The following is a 16,116-nucleotide window of genomic DNA, read 5'->3' as shown; positions in this document are numbered from 1 at the left end:
AGGCAAGGATGCCCCCAAACAGGCCCAGTTACCTAAGGAAAAACTGACCGCAAGTAGCCAAGTTACTGTGACCTGGCAAATTTGAGTGGTTTTCCTGCCACAAAAGTGGATGCCCACAAACAGTAACAGCAAAGTACCTCATTTTTCCACCCTCAGTCTGTGATGGTGCAGTTCATTCCAGATAAATCTACGATGTATGTGGCAAATACTTTCTCCCGTCTTGCACTTGTCTTTTCTACATGCCATATGGTATCTTTCATCATTTAGAAGTACTTCCTTTTTCTATAAACCTCTCAGTCATACAGCCCCTGCAGTGGGTTGAATGGTGGCCCCAAAAAGGTATGTCCGTGCTCCCACCACCATAGCCTGAAATGTGCCTTATTTGGGGAAAAGGGTGATGTAATCAAGTGAACAGTCTTGAGGTGTGATCATCCTGGATTACCCTGGTGGGCCCCGAATCCAATGAGAAGTGTCTTTATAGGAGACACACAATGGAGAAGACAATGAGAAGATGGGGCTCAAGTCCTCAACCGTCTTGGCCCGTAGGCTGCCTCCCCCCGCCCACCACCAGCCATGATGCTGTCCCATCTCTGCACATCCAGGCTTCCTCCTGACCCCTTTCTTTCCAGGGGCCTCCGTGGCCCACCCGACCAGAAGCAAATTCTCAAAATCCATGGCCTAAATGGTGAACAATGGCTGCGTGGATAGGAGTTGCCCTTGCCTGACACATTAGGGATGGGAGTAAATTAACCAGGACACAGGTAAGCAGAAAGGACAAATATTAGAATTACCTGTATTCTACTACTCAGAGCTATTTTAGGTATCTACCCTCTCTCACCCTTCTTCTTCTTCTCCCCAATCCCCTCTCTTTCTGTTGCCTCTCTCTCCCTCCCCTGCCTTCTTATTTTAAAATGGTATTATATGTACTGTTTTGATCTTGAAGCCTAGGAAATGGTCTGTTTTGTTTCGATTTTCAAGAATGCTGGCATAAAGAGGTTCACAGATTTCTCTCACGACTTTAAGACCACCGCTATATTTGTAATCATGTCTCCTTTTCTTTCCAAATATTGCTTAGTTGACCCTAAGCTTTTTTGCCCTTTGATCAGTAAGTTGTGAGGTCTATTTATTTTATTAATTTAAATGAAGGGCTAGCATTTGGTTGCTGGTCTATGTTGCTTATTTATTTTCCGCCGCAATAAAGTCTAGTCTCACCTTTACCACTTCTCCCTTCTACTGGTTTTGAGTTTGCTCTATTCTTTTCTTCTTTCAATTGAAGTATAATTAAAATACAATATTATGTTAGTTTCAGGTGCACAATACAGTGATTCAACAATTCTATACATTAATCACTGCTTATCATGTAAGTGTGCTCTTAATCTCCTTCACCCATTCCCCCCCCCCACCCCTGCCCCGCCACCTTCCTTCTGGTAGCCATCAGTTTGTTCACTATAGTTAAGAGTCTGTTTTTTGTTTCTCTTTTTTCTTTGTTTGTTTTTTAAATTCTACATATAAGTGAAATCATATGTTATTTGTTTTTCTGATTGACTTACTTCAGTCACCATTACACCTTCTAGATCCATCTATGTTGTTACATATGGCAAGATCTCATTCTTTTTTATGGCTGAGTAATATTCCATTGGATTAAATACCACATCTTCTTTATCCATTCATCTATCAATAGACACTTGGGCTGCTTCCATATCTTGGCTATTATAAATAATGCTGCAACAAACACAAGGGGGCGTGTATCTCTTCAAATTAGTGTTTTTGTTTTCTTTGGGTAAATACTCAGTAGTGGGATTACTGGGACATAGGGTATTTCTATTTGTAGGTTTTTGAGGAAGCCTTATACTGTTTTCAACAGTGCAGTTTGCAATTCCATCAACAGTGTACGAGGGTTCCTTTCTCTGCACATCCTCACCAACGCTTGTTACTTCTTGTCTTTTTGATTCCAGCCATTTTGACAGGTGTAAGGTGATATCTCATGGTTTTGATTTGCATTTTCTTGATGATTACTGATGTTGAGCATCCTTTCGTGTGTCTGTTGGCCATGTGTATGCCTTCTTTGGAAAAGTGTCTATTCAGGTTTCTGCCCATTTTTATGGGCAGAAATAGATTTTGTATTACTTGTTTTGGGGAGTGTGTTGTTAACTTCTTTCTGTATTTTGGATATTAACCCTTTGTTGGACATATCTATCATTTGTTAATATCTTCTCTCAATTCAGTAGGCTGCCTTTTTGTTTTATTGAGGACTTCCTTTGCTATGCAGAAGTTTTTTTTTATTTTGGTGTAGTCCCAATAGTTTAATTTTGCTTTTGGTTCCATTGCCTTAGGAGACATATCTAGAAAAATGTTTCTATGGCCAATATCAAAGAAATTATTGCCTGTGGTCTCTTCTAAGAATTTTATGATTTCAGGTCTCACATTTAGACCTTTAATCCATTTCGAGTTTATGTTTGTATACAGCATAAGAAAATGGTACAGTTTCATTCTTTTGCATGTAGCTGTCCAGTTTTCTCAGCTTCATTTATTGTAGCTCTTTTCTGCATTGCATATTCTTACCTCTTTTGTTGTAGATTAATTGACCATGTAAGTGTGGGCTCATTTCTGGACTTTCTGTTCTGTTCCACTGATCTATGGGTCTATTTTTGTGCCAGTACCCTACTATTTTGGTTACTACAGCTTTGTCTTGAAATCTGCGATTGTGATACCTCTAGCTTTTACAAGACAAGACTGCTCTGGCTAGTTCGGGGTCTTTGGGGGTTCCATACAAATTTGGGGAGTATGTGTTCCAGTTCTGTGAAAAATGTTGTTGGTATTTTGATAGGAATTGCATTGGACCTGTAGATTTCTTTGGGTAGTATGGATATTTTAGCAATATCGATTCTTCCAATCCATGAGCATGGAATATTTTTGCATTTGTGTTGCCTTCAACTTCTTTCATCAATGTTTTGTAGTTCTCACCTCCTTGGTTAAGTTTATTCTCAGATATTTTATTATTTTTGGTACAATTTTAAATGGGATTGTTTCTTCTTATCCTGCTACTTCATTACTACTGTGTAGAGATGAAACAGATTTTTGTATATAATTTTGTATCCTGAGACTTTGCTGAATTCGTTTATCAGGTTTTTTTTTTTTCAGTCTTCAGGATTTTCTGTATATAGTTTTTTCCCTAACTTCTAAAAAATAAACCTTAAAAAAGTAAAACACACTTACTTTTAATAATTTAACATATTTCGGGGCGCCTGGGTGGCGCAGTCGGTTAAGCGTCCGACTTCAGCCAGGTCACGATCTCGCGGTCCGTGAGTTCGAGCCCCGCGTCAGGCTCTGGGCTGATGGCTCAGAGCCTGGAGCCTGTTTCCGATTCTGTGTCTCCCTCTCTCTCTGCCCCTCGCCCGTTCATGCTCTGTCTCTCTCTGTCCCAAAAATAAATAAACGTTGAAAAAAAAATTAAAAAAAAATAATTTAACATATTTCCAAATATATGGCTTTTGTTATTGATTTTTACCTTTACTTTTTTTTACATTTTTATCAGAGAAGAGGGTCTGGAAGAAGTGAATTCTCTGGTACTTGTTAAGACTTGCACGATAGCCTACTACAAGCTCTATTGCTGTAAAGTCCATATGTGTTTGAAAAGAATATTTATTCTCTATCCATTGAGAATAAGACATTAAATTCTCCCATTATAATTGTGGATTTACAATTTCTCTTCAATTCTAGTTAATTTTTCATGTCATGTTTTTTAAGACTATCATGTAAGGTGCATCAAGTTTCATAAATGTTATGTACTTCATGAAATATTCCTTTTGTGATCACACACAACCCTCTTCATCCCTAATAATGCTTTTTGTCTTAAAGTCTGTCTTATATTTATAGTCTATATTAGTTATTTTGTTAATATTTTAGATTTTTTAAACTGATGGTGTGCCGGGGTATATCTTTTTATGCCTCTTCACTTTCACCATATGTATTATATTTCAGATTGGGATATTATAAGCAGAATGTAGCTGAATCTTCTACTTTCATACTGTATGAGAATCTCTTTTCCCATGAAACTGTAAACCATTTATATTGAGATTACTAATACATTTGGATTTATTTCTACTGCTATATCTACTGTTAATTCTATCTAATGTTATTTGTTTCCTCTTTTTCTCCTTTTCTCCTTTCTATTACATTGATTTTCTTCATTGTCTTTGCTTTCCCAAGCATGATCTGGCATTTTATGTTCTTTGTTACTTCTTTTAGTGGTTAACATGCATACTGGGATTAACACCTACTGTTAACAGCTTTCCCCTCATCAACATCGTGTTAATTCCCTCTAATGGTCTATGTTATTATTGAGACTGTTTTGGTTCGATCTTGGTTTGTAGCTGCAAAAATTATTCTTAATATTGTTCAGCCATAGTTTTAGCCACCCCCCGTGATGCAGTCTGGGGCCTGCTCTCAGACGAAAAGCCCTGAACACAGGAAATTCTGGGGCCATTTCCTTCCTCCAAGTGGCAACATCCCTCTCGTACCTCTTGGATTTGGTTGCAAATGGGGTGCTGTGCAGTAAATGGTTTTGTGTTGTGCCCAGAAAGTATACTTTTTATCTGCAAGAGGGTTGGTCCAATAGGAGATTACTTCGTCCATACCAGAGGCAGAATTCATTTACTATTTTTTAAGTTGACATTTGTATAGATTTATCCACATTTACAGATTTCTTTGTTCGTCATTGCTTCTTGCCTCTGATGTTTGCTCTCCTGTTAATTTTTTTTTAATTGCTGAACTTCTTGCAATTCTTCCCACAAGGAAAATGCTAGCAATCTTCATTTGCTGCAAGTGTCTATTTCATCCTTAAAGTGGAATGATGTTTTAAATGGGTATGGAATCCTAAGTTGACAGTTCTTTTCCAAAAGCACCAGATAATATTAAAAGAATTAGTCCTTTTTTTTCTGACATCATAAGTTGTAATATGAAGTTTGTTAGTCTGATTATTCCTTTGTAGGAAATCTCATTTTTCTCACTGGTTACTTTTGAGAGTTTTTATTTTGTTTTTTGTTGTTGTTGTTGTTATTGTTGCTGTTGTTGTTTTGTTTTTGTCTTTGGTGTTCCATTTGGTGTTCACCATAAAGTGTCTAAAAGAGGATTTTTTTGCATTGTTCTGCTTGGAACTGTTGGTAATTTTTTTAAAGCTTTCATTCATTTTATAGTATTTTTTAAAATTTCCTTTGAGAGAGAGAGAGCACATGCATAAGTTGGGGGGGGGGGCAGAAAGAGAGGGAGAGAGAGAGAATCCCAAGCAGGCTCCGCACTGTCAGCATGGAGCCTTACATAGGGCTTGAACCCATGAACCGTGAGATCATGACCTGAGCCGAAATCACAAGTCAAATGTGCAACTGACTGAGCCACCCAGGAGCCCCGAAGTTTTCACTAATTTTAAAGAATTTTCCAATTATAACTTTGAGTGTTGTCCCCTGCTCTATTTTCTCTAATCAGTCCTTCTGGAATTCTATGTCAAGCCTTCCCTGTTCTTCCATGCCTCCTAATCTTTCTGTCATCTCTTTGTATTTCTGAGATACATTCAGGAGACATATTTCAGTTCTAGCTTCTAGTTTAGAAATTCTTTCTTCATTCACGTTTTCTCCATTGTTTAACTCTTCTGAAATGTTACTGACTTTAACTTTCATTTCCAGAAGTTGTATTGATTTTTTTCCCACTGAAGTTTGCCTGTCTTCTCTCTTTTGTGCAAGTCAGTATGAGTTCTATTGATTTTTTTAAATCTTTTTAGTTATTTTAAACATACTTCCTTTATACCCTCTTCCTGATTCTTACATTATCTTAAATTCTGAGAAGGAGTGCTGATTCCTCTACTGGATGTGTCTATTAAGTCTTACTCAGGGTGAAGTCTCTGCTTTCATGGTTTATCACTTTGATTGAGGTCCTCGTCAGCCAAGCTCACTCCTCCTGTGGTGCACCTGTTCTGTGCAGGTGTCATGGCAGAGCGGCTATGCACCTGCTTTCACGAGGCATCACAGAGAGGTTATTGATTCCAGACCAGGTTCATATTCACTTCTCAGCTTGGAGAATCCTGTGCCACATGAATAATAAAATTCGGATTTTCAACCCCATGTGTACTGCAGGATTGGGACTTTGAGGCTTGATTTCTTAATGGAGAGTTATTTTCTTCCACCCAGGGGTCTAGGCAAAGGTCACCTGCTTTGTAGTTCCCCTAAGCCAGTGAGTAGAAATTTCCCGGGTGCCCCCCTCACTAAGAGTGAAACCCTCCAATGCTGAATGTTATACATGTGTCTCATTTCCGTCTGCTTGTCCTCCAAAGGCTCAAGCCACATCTCCTGCCCCTGTACAGAAATTAACACTGCAGTCACTAGCCGTCAGAGCCTGTAGCCCCTTCCTTCCCTTCTGACTAGGCTGACCACTCTGGTTTTACTTCCTTCTTTACTCCCACCCTCTGGGAGTTTCCCTTTTTACTTTTCCCCGACTTCAAAAAAAATTCAGATATACTCCACATGCCATAACATTGACCCTATTAAACGGTTTGAGTGGTTTTTAGTACATTCACAAAGGTGTGTAACCATCAGTACTATCTAATTCCAGAACATTTTCCTCATCCTCGAAAGAAACCCCATACCAATCAAGCAGCCACTCCCCACTGTTGGCCTCCCCACCCAGCCCCTGCCAAGCACTCGTCTACTTTCTGTTTCTATGGATTTGCCTATTCTGGACATTTCATACACATGGAATCATTTCACATGTGGTCTTTTGTGTCTGGCTGCTTTCTTTGCACGTGTTCAAGGTTCATTTATATTGTAGCATGTATCAGCACTTCATTCCTTTTTACTGCCAAAGAATATTCCATTTGTGGATGCACCATATTTTATTTACCCGTTCATACAACTGATGGTCATCTGGGCGGTTTCTACCTTTTGGCTATTACAAACAATGCTGCTGTGAACATTCATGTGCGAGTTTTTGTGTGAATCCATATTTGGAATGCCGGGGGTGGAATTGCTGGGTCGTATAGTAATGCTATGTTGAAGCCTCTAAGACAGCGGCCTCTCTTCCAAATCACTACATCATTTTACATCGCCACCAGCAACACATGAGGGTTCCAGTTTCTCCACATTCTCACCGGCGATTGCTATTGTCTGTCTTTTTAATTATAGCCATCCTAGGGACAGTGAGGTGGTATCATATTGCGGTTTCCATTGCATTTTCCTAATGACGGATAACGTGGAACACTTTTTCATGTACTTGTTGGCCAGTGGTACATCTTCTTTGGAGAAAAGTTTATTCAAACCTTTTGCCCTCTTTAAAGTTAGACTATTGGGGCAGCACCTGGGTAGCTGTTGGTTGAGCATTTGATTCTCGGTTTCGGCTCAGGTCATGATCTCATGGTTCATGAGTTGAGCCCAGCGTCGGGCTCTGGGCTGACAGTGTGGAGCCAGGCGCTTGGGATTCTCTCTCTCTCTCTGTCTCTCTCTCTCTCTCTCTCTCTCCCTCTCTCTCTGCCCTTCCCCTGCTTGCACTCTCTGTCTCTCTCAAAAATAAATAAAACAAAAATAAATAAACCTTAAAAAATAAATTAATTAAAACAGAAGATAAATTTATTTGGCTTTTTTTGTTGCTGTTTATAAGTTTTTTTTATGTATTCTGGACATAAGTCCCTTACCAGACACATGATTTGCAAATATCTTCTCTTTCTCATATTAAATCTTGTATTTTATTAGTGTTTTTTGGACAAAGAAGGATTGCACTAGCTTATCCTACCTTGCTACTAGAGCTGGAAATTTATGTACGGTTTTATAACTTCATTTTTCACTTAACAGCAATGTATCACAAACATCTTTCCATAACAACTCAGGAGTGTTTGCAGGACAATCTTCAGGTGTCCTGAGGTGGCTTAAACACCTGCCAGGATATGAGCAGGACTAACTGGTCTGCATAACTGTGCCCAATACTTCTTTGTTGCTTAAGTACTGGGGAGATGGGGGAGGCTGAATCCAGAATTAGAAGGGGATGCTACATCAGGCCAGCTGATCAGTTATACTTGGCTGGCCAAAGTATTTACAGGGAAACAAGTAGAGGTTTTTTGGGTTTTCTTCCCTGAAGGCATGAAGATGTTGTTCTCTAGGCTCTCAGATTTAGAGCAGAAGCTAAGTCATTGACAGCTCTGACATCTGTAAACAACATAAGAACAGTCTCGGCAATTGACCAGCTTCTATTGATATTTCAGAGACACTAAATTAAATGGGATGAAACATCCAGGAAGGAAACTCTTTGGGGATCAAAAGAGCTCTGTGAAGTCAATCCACAGGATCACTTGAGCTTGATGAGTTTTGTTTCCTGATACACAGGGCTGCAAACTCCAATGGCATTTTAAAAGTGAGTATCTAATAAGAAAACTGTACCAAACCCTCCAGAATTTGTTCTAAGCAAATGGAGTGTCTTGAACCAGAGGCTGAGTGGAGGAGTAGCATGCCCTTTTCTGGAACCATCTCTCATTTATCGCATTCTATGCCCTGTAGTACCTCAAGGAGAAAGACATCGAACAGAATTATATAGGAGAACTTGTAGCAGCTGGTTGCAGAATCAACCAAGAATCATGCAAGACCAGGTACCTGCTTTGACATGTCCTGGGAAGCACCAGGCCCCAAATGGTCAGCCGTGTGGGAAAGAGGGATGGGTCAGAAGCTAGAGGGCGTAGCTGAGCTCAGCCACTTACCAACCACCCCATCCTTTTTGAGTGGCAGTAACAATTTCTACTTTCTAGAGTTGCCTCAAGATTTTAAATGAGCAAAGCAACAATAAGCAAATACTAGTTATTCATTTGGATTAGCAAGAAACCCAGTGGTCTGAGTATCTGTAACACTGAGTCACCTCGTTTGTATGTCAGGAAGGTTTTTGTGCTCATATCTGGACAAGAATGCTCAGCACTCACTTGTTGCTCGAGTACAGGGAACAGTGGGTGCGAAGTGACATCTCGTGGTTTTGAGTTGCCTGTTCCAAATGACTAAGGACGTTGACCGTGGTTAGTCTGGTTTTTAGCAATGGCATCCAACATCTGGTCTAGCTCCCTCCCAACTACAATGGACATCTGAAAAGCTTATCAACATTTTGTAGTTTCTCTGTCCACTGCCACGCCAACTCTGATTGGTTGGTAGATGGTGAAGCACCATGTGTTGAGAGGAGGCACACAGGCTCAATGGAGCTAGAGAGTCATGATAAGTTAGCCGTGTCTGTCACAGGTGTAGCAGGGAGAAGGGATGGCATATGTCACTTGCTTTCTATCAGAGAGAGAGACAGAGTTCCGATCCACAGCTATGAGCTGTCACTTCATGGTCACAGACACTATTGCTTAGCTTGCCAATTATTCACTCAATTCACACTTATTGAGCACCTACAATTCCAGGCACTAGGAATAGAAAGAAAACAAGACATTGTGCCTCACTTCATGAAACACGTCCTGTAAAAATTGGCACACGTCACATACCGTCATTTCTATAAAAGAGAAATAATAGCACACCTAGTATATAAAAACAGTTGCCTTAGTCCCCTCTCCCAGGTATTGGCTGTTGGAACTATGCCTCTTTCTTGCTTTTTCATGGCCTCCTCCAGGTAGCAAAGGGGGCTGGAAGCCTGGAAACTACATCTCCTAGACCCTCTTGCCTGCTGGTGTTGGTTGGACTCTGCCAATGGGAGGCATTTGTGTGAGACCGGAAGGTGGGAGGGAGACGCCATTTCTCTGTGTTATGTTACAGTAGAGGCAGGTGACCGTCGGTGAATGTGGCTCCTTGGTCTCCTTTTTGCAGTGGGGGCTCCTTCAGCAGCAAGGTGACAGCAACAGTGACTCCATCAAGTGCAGGCCAGCGGGATCTGAGATGGACTTTTTCTTTTTTTCTCCACCCAACCCCCCCAGGCAGAAGCAGTGCCTATGGTGACTGATCTCTGGGGAACATCGCTTTCTTCCTGTTGCTCTATGATCTCTTCCAATACTTTTGTAGCCAGTTCCTGAATTTAAAAGCCTCTGTATGAAATATTAAGAGGGCTTCTGTTTTGATGGGACCCTCACTGACACATCTTCAGACAGTTGAAGTCGCACACTGTCATATCCAGAGAGTTTTTTGAAGTCCCCCTTCCATCTGACCTTCTTGACATCGGCTCTCCTGACCACCCTGCTCTCTGGCTACGGATCTCCTCTCCAGATTAATTCACGTTTCATTACGTCTTCCTCAGAGGTTGCTCCTTTTGCGTCATCTTCTTCTACATTCCCCCTTTGAGAAATGGAGCCCCATGTGCATCACAGATGACGCTCATGTGCTGGTAGTTCTCACACGTTTGGTCCCCTCTGGTCTCCTAGGCTTCAGATTAGGGTTTGGAGCAGCCAAGATCTCCAGGTTGTCACCTTAGGTGAGACTGAACTCCGACTCTCTGAAATTATAGTTGTTACTTCCATCCCCAGATATCTCCCCAAAGAGCACTAACTTGTATCCCGAGGCCCCTCTGGAATCCTCAGAGCCATCCCCGACTCTTCCTTACTTTTGTTTGTAATTGCACACCAAATCCTATCCATTTTGCCACTACAATACCCCTTAAACACACTTCCCCTTAGCTTGGGCCCTCAGCCTCAGCAGCCCGCATGGCCGCGTCAGACTCTATCTACTCCAAGCCCCCTGCAACAATACATAGTGACCAGCCTCGAAAACACACGTGGCTGCCCTTCACCACTACTTAGAGAGGCGTGATGATGACTTCCGACCGTATGGCACTCCCTTGAGCTGCAAAGACCAGTCTGTCCCTACGCCGGCTTGTGCTCTCTCCCCCACGTGCGGTGTCTTCCCCCGCTACCTTTCCGGCACACTTCTTTTCCTTCCAGACCCACTTCAGGTGTCGCCTTCCCTTCTGCGTTTCCAGTTCTGACAGGCATGACTAGCACTTTGTGCCTCACTCTCTCAGGGCACTCACCACGCTGGATTTTAATCATTTGTTCATGTCCCTTCTACAGGACAATGAGTTCCTCAGAGAGGAGGGCACTGGTGGCTTCCTTTCTCCCCGGCACGGAAGGCCTGGCCAGGATTGCGTGTTTCAGTGTGTATTTTTTCTTTCCAAGCAAGTTCTGCCACCGGGCTGGAGATTACAGTCAAACAAGAGCACTGGCCAGGTGAATATAAAAACCTCTGGACAATCAATTGCTTAGGCTTCCACCATTATGGAGAACCCGTATACAAAACAACCAAACACCTGACCAACTCTTGCTCTGCATCTGTGAATTCTGATTATGCAGGTCAAGACGTTCCGCTTTCTGCTGCTTACAATTCACCGAAGAGAAAGCACCAGAGGAAAGTTAAAAGGACGCAAAACACATGTAATGAGGGAACGGATAGGATTCTTCTTTTTTATTTCTGAATAAGAGAGAGTATTTCAGTATCTGGAAGGTTCTTCCTCATCATTCAAATATATGCAAATAAAAGTTCCTCTGTGGTTGAGCACAGGCACCGCTTCTGGAGCTAGTCAAAGCTGCAGGCCATCGCATCCACAGAAACAGACACTTTTTCCTGAGAGAATTTTCTTCTTGCTGTTCAGCTAGTTGATTTAGATCTGACCTTGAGCAAGAAAACTCTCCCATGAGAAGTGGAACTGTCATCACTCTCCAGGCTGTTGTGAATGAAACAGAAATGCTCCAGGCTTCATTCGTCTCTCATTTACCTGGGCTGGACACAGGCTCAGAAAATCTCTACATTGCAGACCATCACACGTATTCTGACATTTAATGCATTGTGCACTGTATGTGAACACTTATTTAAATTCTATGAATATTTGATTTCTCCATCTAGAAGAAGTCACTGTTTAGGTCAGTCTGCAGAGAGATGCCAAATTTCACTGGTGATATGGCATAGATGTTAAGGCACTTACCCCCCTAATGTTCATGCACAGCTGAGTCTCCTGACCTGGGTCTCCCCTTTCATACTACATAGTGAACTACCTTCTCCAAATCTGAATACAAAAAGGAAACTATTGGAAAACTTACAGAAACATTTTGTAAAGCCTCTTACAATATTATATTTCTTAGACCCAAATGTAACACAGGAAGCCATCAAAATCCTAGAGGAGAGAACAGGCAGAAACCTCTTTGACCTCGGCTGCAAGAACTTTTTACTTGACATATCTCCAGAGGCAAGGGAAACAAAAGCAAAAATGAACTACTGGGACTTTATCAAGATAAAAAGCTTCTGCACAGCGAAGGAAACAATCAGCAAAACTGAAAGGTAACCTATAGAATGTGAGACGATATTTGCAAATGACATACCAGACAAAGGGTTAGTATCCAAAATCTATAAAGAACTTATCAAACTCAACACCCAAAAAACAAATAATCCAGTGAAGAAATGAGCAAAAGACATGAATAGACACTTCTCCAAAGAAGACATCTAGATGGCTAACAGACACATGAAAAGATGCTCAACATCAGTCATGATCAGGGAAATACAAATCAAAACTACAATGAGATACCACCTCACACGTGTCAGAATGGCAAACATTAACAATTCAGGCAACAACAGATGTTGGCGAGGATGCGGAGAAAGAGGATCTCTTTTGCACTGTTGGTGGCAATGCAAACTGGTGCAGCCATCTGGAAAACAGTGTGGAGGTTCCTCAAAAAATTAAAATGAACCACCCAACAACCCATCAATTACATTACTAGGTATTTACCCAAAGGATACAAAAATGCTGATTTGAAGGGGTACATGCACCCCAATGTTTATAGCAGCGCTATTGACAATAGCTGAGGTATGGAAAGAGCCCAAATGTCCATCAACTGATGAATGGATAAAGATGTGGTATACACACACACACACACACACACACACACACACACACACAATGGAATATTACTCAGCAATGAAAAAGAATGAAATCTTGCCATCTGCAACAATGTGTATGAACTAGACTGTATTGTGCTAATAATAAGCAAAGTGAGTCAGAGAAAGACAAGTATCATATGGTTTCACTCAGATGTGGAATTTAAGGAATGAAACACATGAACACAGGGGAAGGGAAGCAAAAATAAGATAAAAACATAGAGGGAGACAAACCAAAGAGACTCAAATACAGAGAACAAACAGGGTGCTGGAGGGGAGGTGGATGGGGGAATGGGCTAAATGGGTGATGGGCATTAAGGAGGGCACTTGTTGGGATGAGCACTGTGTGTTATAGGTTAGTGAGGAATCACTAAATTCTATTCCTGAAATCACTATTACACTATATGTTACCTAACTTGGACTTAAATTAAAAAAATAAGATAAATATTATATTTCTTTGACATCTCCCATCCCAGAGCAAAAGGGAAGTCCAGACTTCCTTTCTTCAGTCACGCTTCCATAAAAGGAATGGCAATCACCTTTGCGAAATGCCTGCTACGTGTGAGGCCTGATCCCTCCAAAACGTTTTTGAGGCAGAGAAGGAGGGGCTTCCACACTTCTCTCAGGCTGCTTTCTAGAGGGTGCTGGCAGGTGCCATGTTCTGTACTTGAATGATGAGCAACCCGTGGACATGAGTGGAACCCTTTGCTTGCAGGGCATCTAGAAGCGTGGCTTGCCCACGTGAGCACTTGATGACAATGTGATGGTTACGATGGTGTCAGAGAGGATGTGTGAAGCCGGTTGCAGACCATGTACAAGTACCAAAACTGCAAATCAGAAAAATCAGAGCGGCCCCGGGAAAGTAATTATTCTACATATAAAGTATATTATTTGATGTATTCCCAGCTTTTCCTGGATGCCTTTACCATACCTGCAACTGACACTCCACATCCAGAATGTGTGTGCTCAAGGAAAACCTTATCTTCTGGTACAACCCTTCTCATCCCACAGGTAGGTAAATAGGTGCAAACTAACACGTGCAAGGTCCCATAGCCGGTCACCTGTCTGCTCGTGTCATTAATGACCACCCTTCACTTGAAATGTAATCACTGCCTGGTGGGACTGGTCACAAAACAGTTCGCCTTGGACCAAAGGCAACACCGGTTCAGAAAATTCAAAAGGTAGGGCGCCTGGGTGGCTCAGCTGGCTAAGCATCTCACTTCGGCTCAGGTCATGATCTCATGGTTAGTGAGTTCAAGCCCCGCGTCGGGCTCCGTGCTGACAACTCGGAGCCTGGAGCCTGCTTTGGATTCTGGGTCTCCCCCTTTCTCTGCCCCTCCTCTGCTCGTGCTCGTTCTCTCTCTTTTTCTCTCAGAAATAAATAAACGTTAAGAAAAAAAAAGAAAATTCAAAAGGTATAGGTAAAGAAGTACAAATTCTATTTTTAGAAATAAACTCAATTGAATAACTTAAACAGGTATAACTGTTGAAACTATCATGTCTCTAAAAGTTAAGTAATACTAGGTAAGGATAAATTGGTATTAAACACAATTAAATATATGGATTCAAATACAAAAGGAACTTTAAAAAACATCTCCAAATATGTCAGTTCAAAACATGTCTCTATCACCTATTAGAGACACTAATTGTTGTGTTCACTAATCCCATATGAATGTTCAAAAAGGTTTTCTTGCCAAAATAGAGTGTCTCTAACTAATCTGAATAATTTCTACCACTTATGCTAACTTACACTCTAAAAATATACTTTACACATGTCTCCAACAAAAAGGAAATTATTTAGTTCATTCCTCTTTATTCTTGGAAAATTCATTCTTCATTCATTCATTCATTCATTCACCCAACATGGTTAAAGCTCCCATTCTGTGTCTGGCTCTCTGCCAGGTTGTGGGGACATCAAGTAAATCATAGCTCACAGCCTTGAAGAGGAGACAATACAAAGACCAGGGAGCTACAGAATAATGTCCGAGGTGCGACGGACAAGGGTATAAATTTCCAGGCAGCAGACGGGGAGAGATGGAGTTTGTTCTCATAGAAGCCGTGGGGCTTGAGCTAGGTCTGGAAGGACACACAGGAGTTTGCCAGCAGGAGGATGCAGGGAGACCTCCCCCCAGCTTCACCGAGGTGTAATTAACCAAACTGCAATATATTTGTAGCGTACAACATAATATTTGTAAGTATCCATTGTGAGGGGATTCTCAACCACTGAGTTAATTAACATGTCTAACACCTCATATGTTAACCTGTATTTTATTTTATTATTTCTATTTTTGGTGAGAACACTCGCGTTCCACTCTCACAGCAAATTTCAATTATGCACTGCATTATTATCGACTACAGTCACCTGGTTGTACATTAGAGCCTCAGAGTACAACCACTAATCTTATTACTAGAAGTCTGTATCCTCTACCAATCTCTCCCTATTTCCCCGACACTCAGCCCTTACTTTTCTATTCTCAGTTTCTACGAGTGATCTTTTTTATGATTCCACATGTAATGATACCCTGTGGTATTTGGAAGAAGGTATTGTAGGTGGGGAGGCCACCTTGCACAAAAGTGCAGGTACATAACTGAACAGAGTCTGAGAAGGAGGGAGTTGTTGGTTTGGTGTCTGGAGTAAGAAATGGAGGGAGGAGAACAAGCCAGAGGTGAGGGCTTGTGGCTGGTCTTAAAGGGCCTTGGAAGCTACGGAAAGAATGAGCATTTGTGGGGCGACTGAGTGGCTCAGTCAGTTAAGCATCCGACTCTGGATTTCAGCTCAGGTCATGATCTCACAATTCATGGGTTCAAGCCCTGCACTGGGCCCTGCACTGACAGTGCTTGCTTGGGATTCTCTCTCCTTCTCTCTGTGCCCCTCCCCCACTCATTCTCTCTCTTCTCTCTCTCTCTCTCAAAAAAAATAAACTCAAAAAAAAAGATTTGTAAAAGTAAATAAAAAGAAGCCAATGATGGTCTTCACCAAGGTGAAATCTGCTTCAAAAAGGGAACTCGTGACCCAAGAGAGTAGATTAGAAGGTGCTAGCTGACTTAGGGGAGGGAAGCTGGCTGAGACTTTTGTCACAGGGATGGTTACTGAGGATGAGACTATAAATGAAAACCAAGGCAGTGGGACTCAAGAAGAAACTAATTTGAGAAATTTTTAAAAAGTAGGCCTCATAGAATGTTGGGATTCATAGAAGCCAAAGATGGCAAACGGGTTTCTAGCACGGATCACCAGGTGGGTGATGTGTACTGT

General features: G+C 41.5%; 1 protein-coding gene across 4 annotated transcripts in view; it reads right to left on the bottom strand.

Moving 5' to 3' along the window:
• Window positions 1-16,116, bottom strand: part of LOC115523343 (myosin VIIA and Rab interacting protein) — a 373,872-nt gene that overhangs the window by 221,458 nt on the left and 136,298 nt on the right. The window lies entirely within an intron of this gene.

The sequence above is a fragment of the Lynx canadensis genome, chromosome C2, assembly GCF_007474595.2.
Source record: "Lynx canadensis isolate LIC74 chromosome C2, mLynCan4.pri.v2, whole genome shotgun sequence".
NCBI lineage: Eukaryota > Metazoa > Chordata > Mammalia > Carnivora > Felidae > Lynx > Lynx canadensis.
The sequence above is the reverse complement of the archived record's forward strand: the minus strand, read 5'-3'. Positions and strand labels throughout refer to the sequence as shown.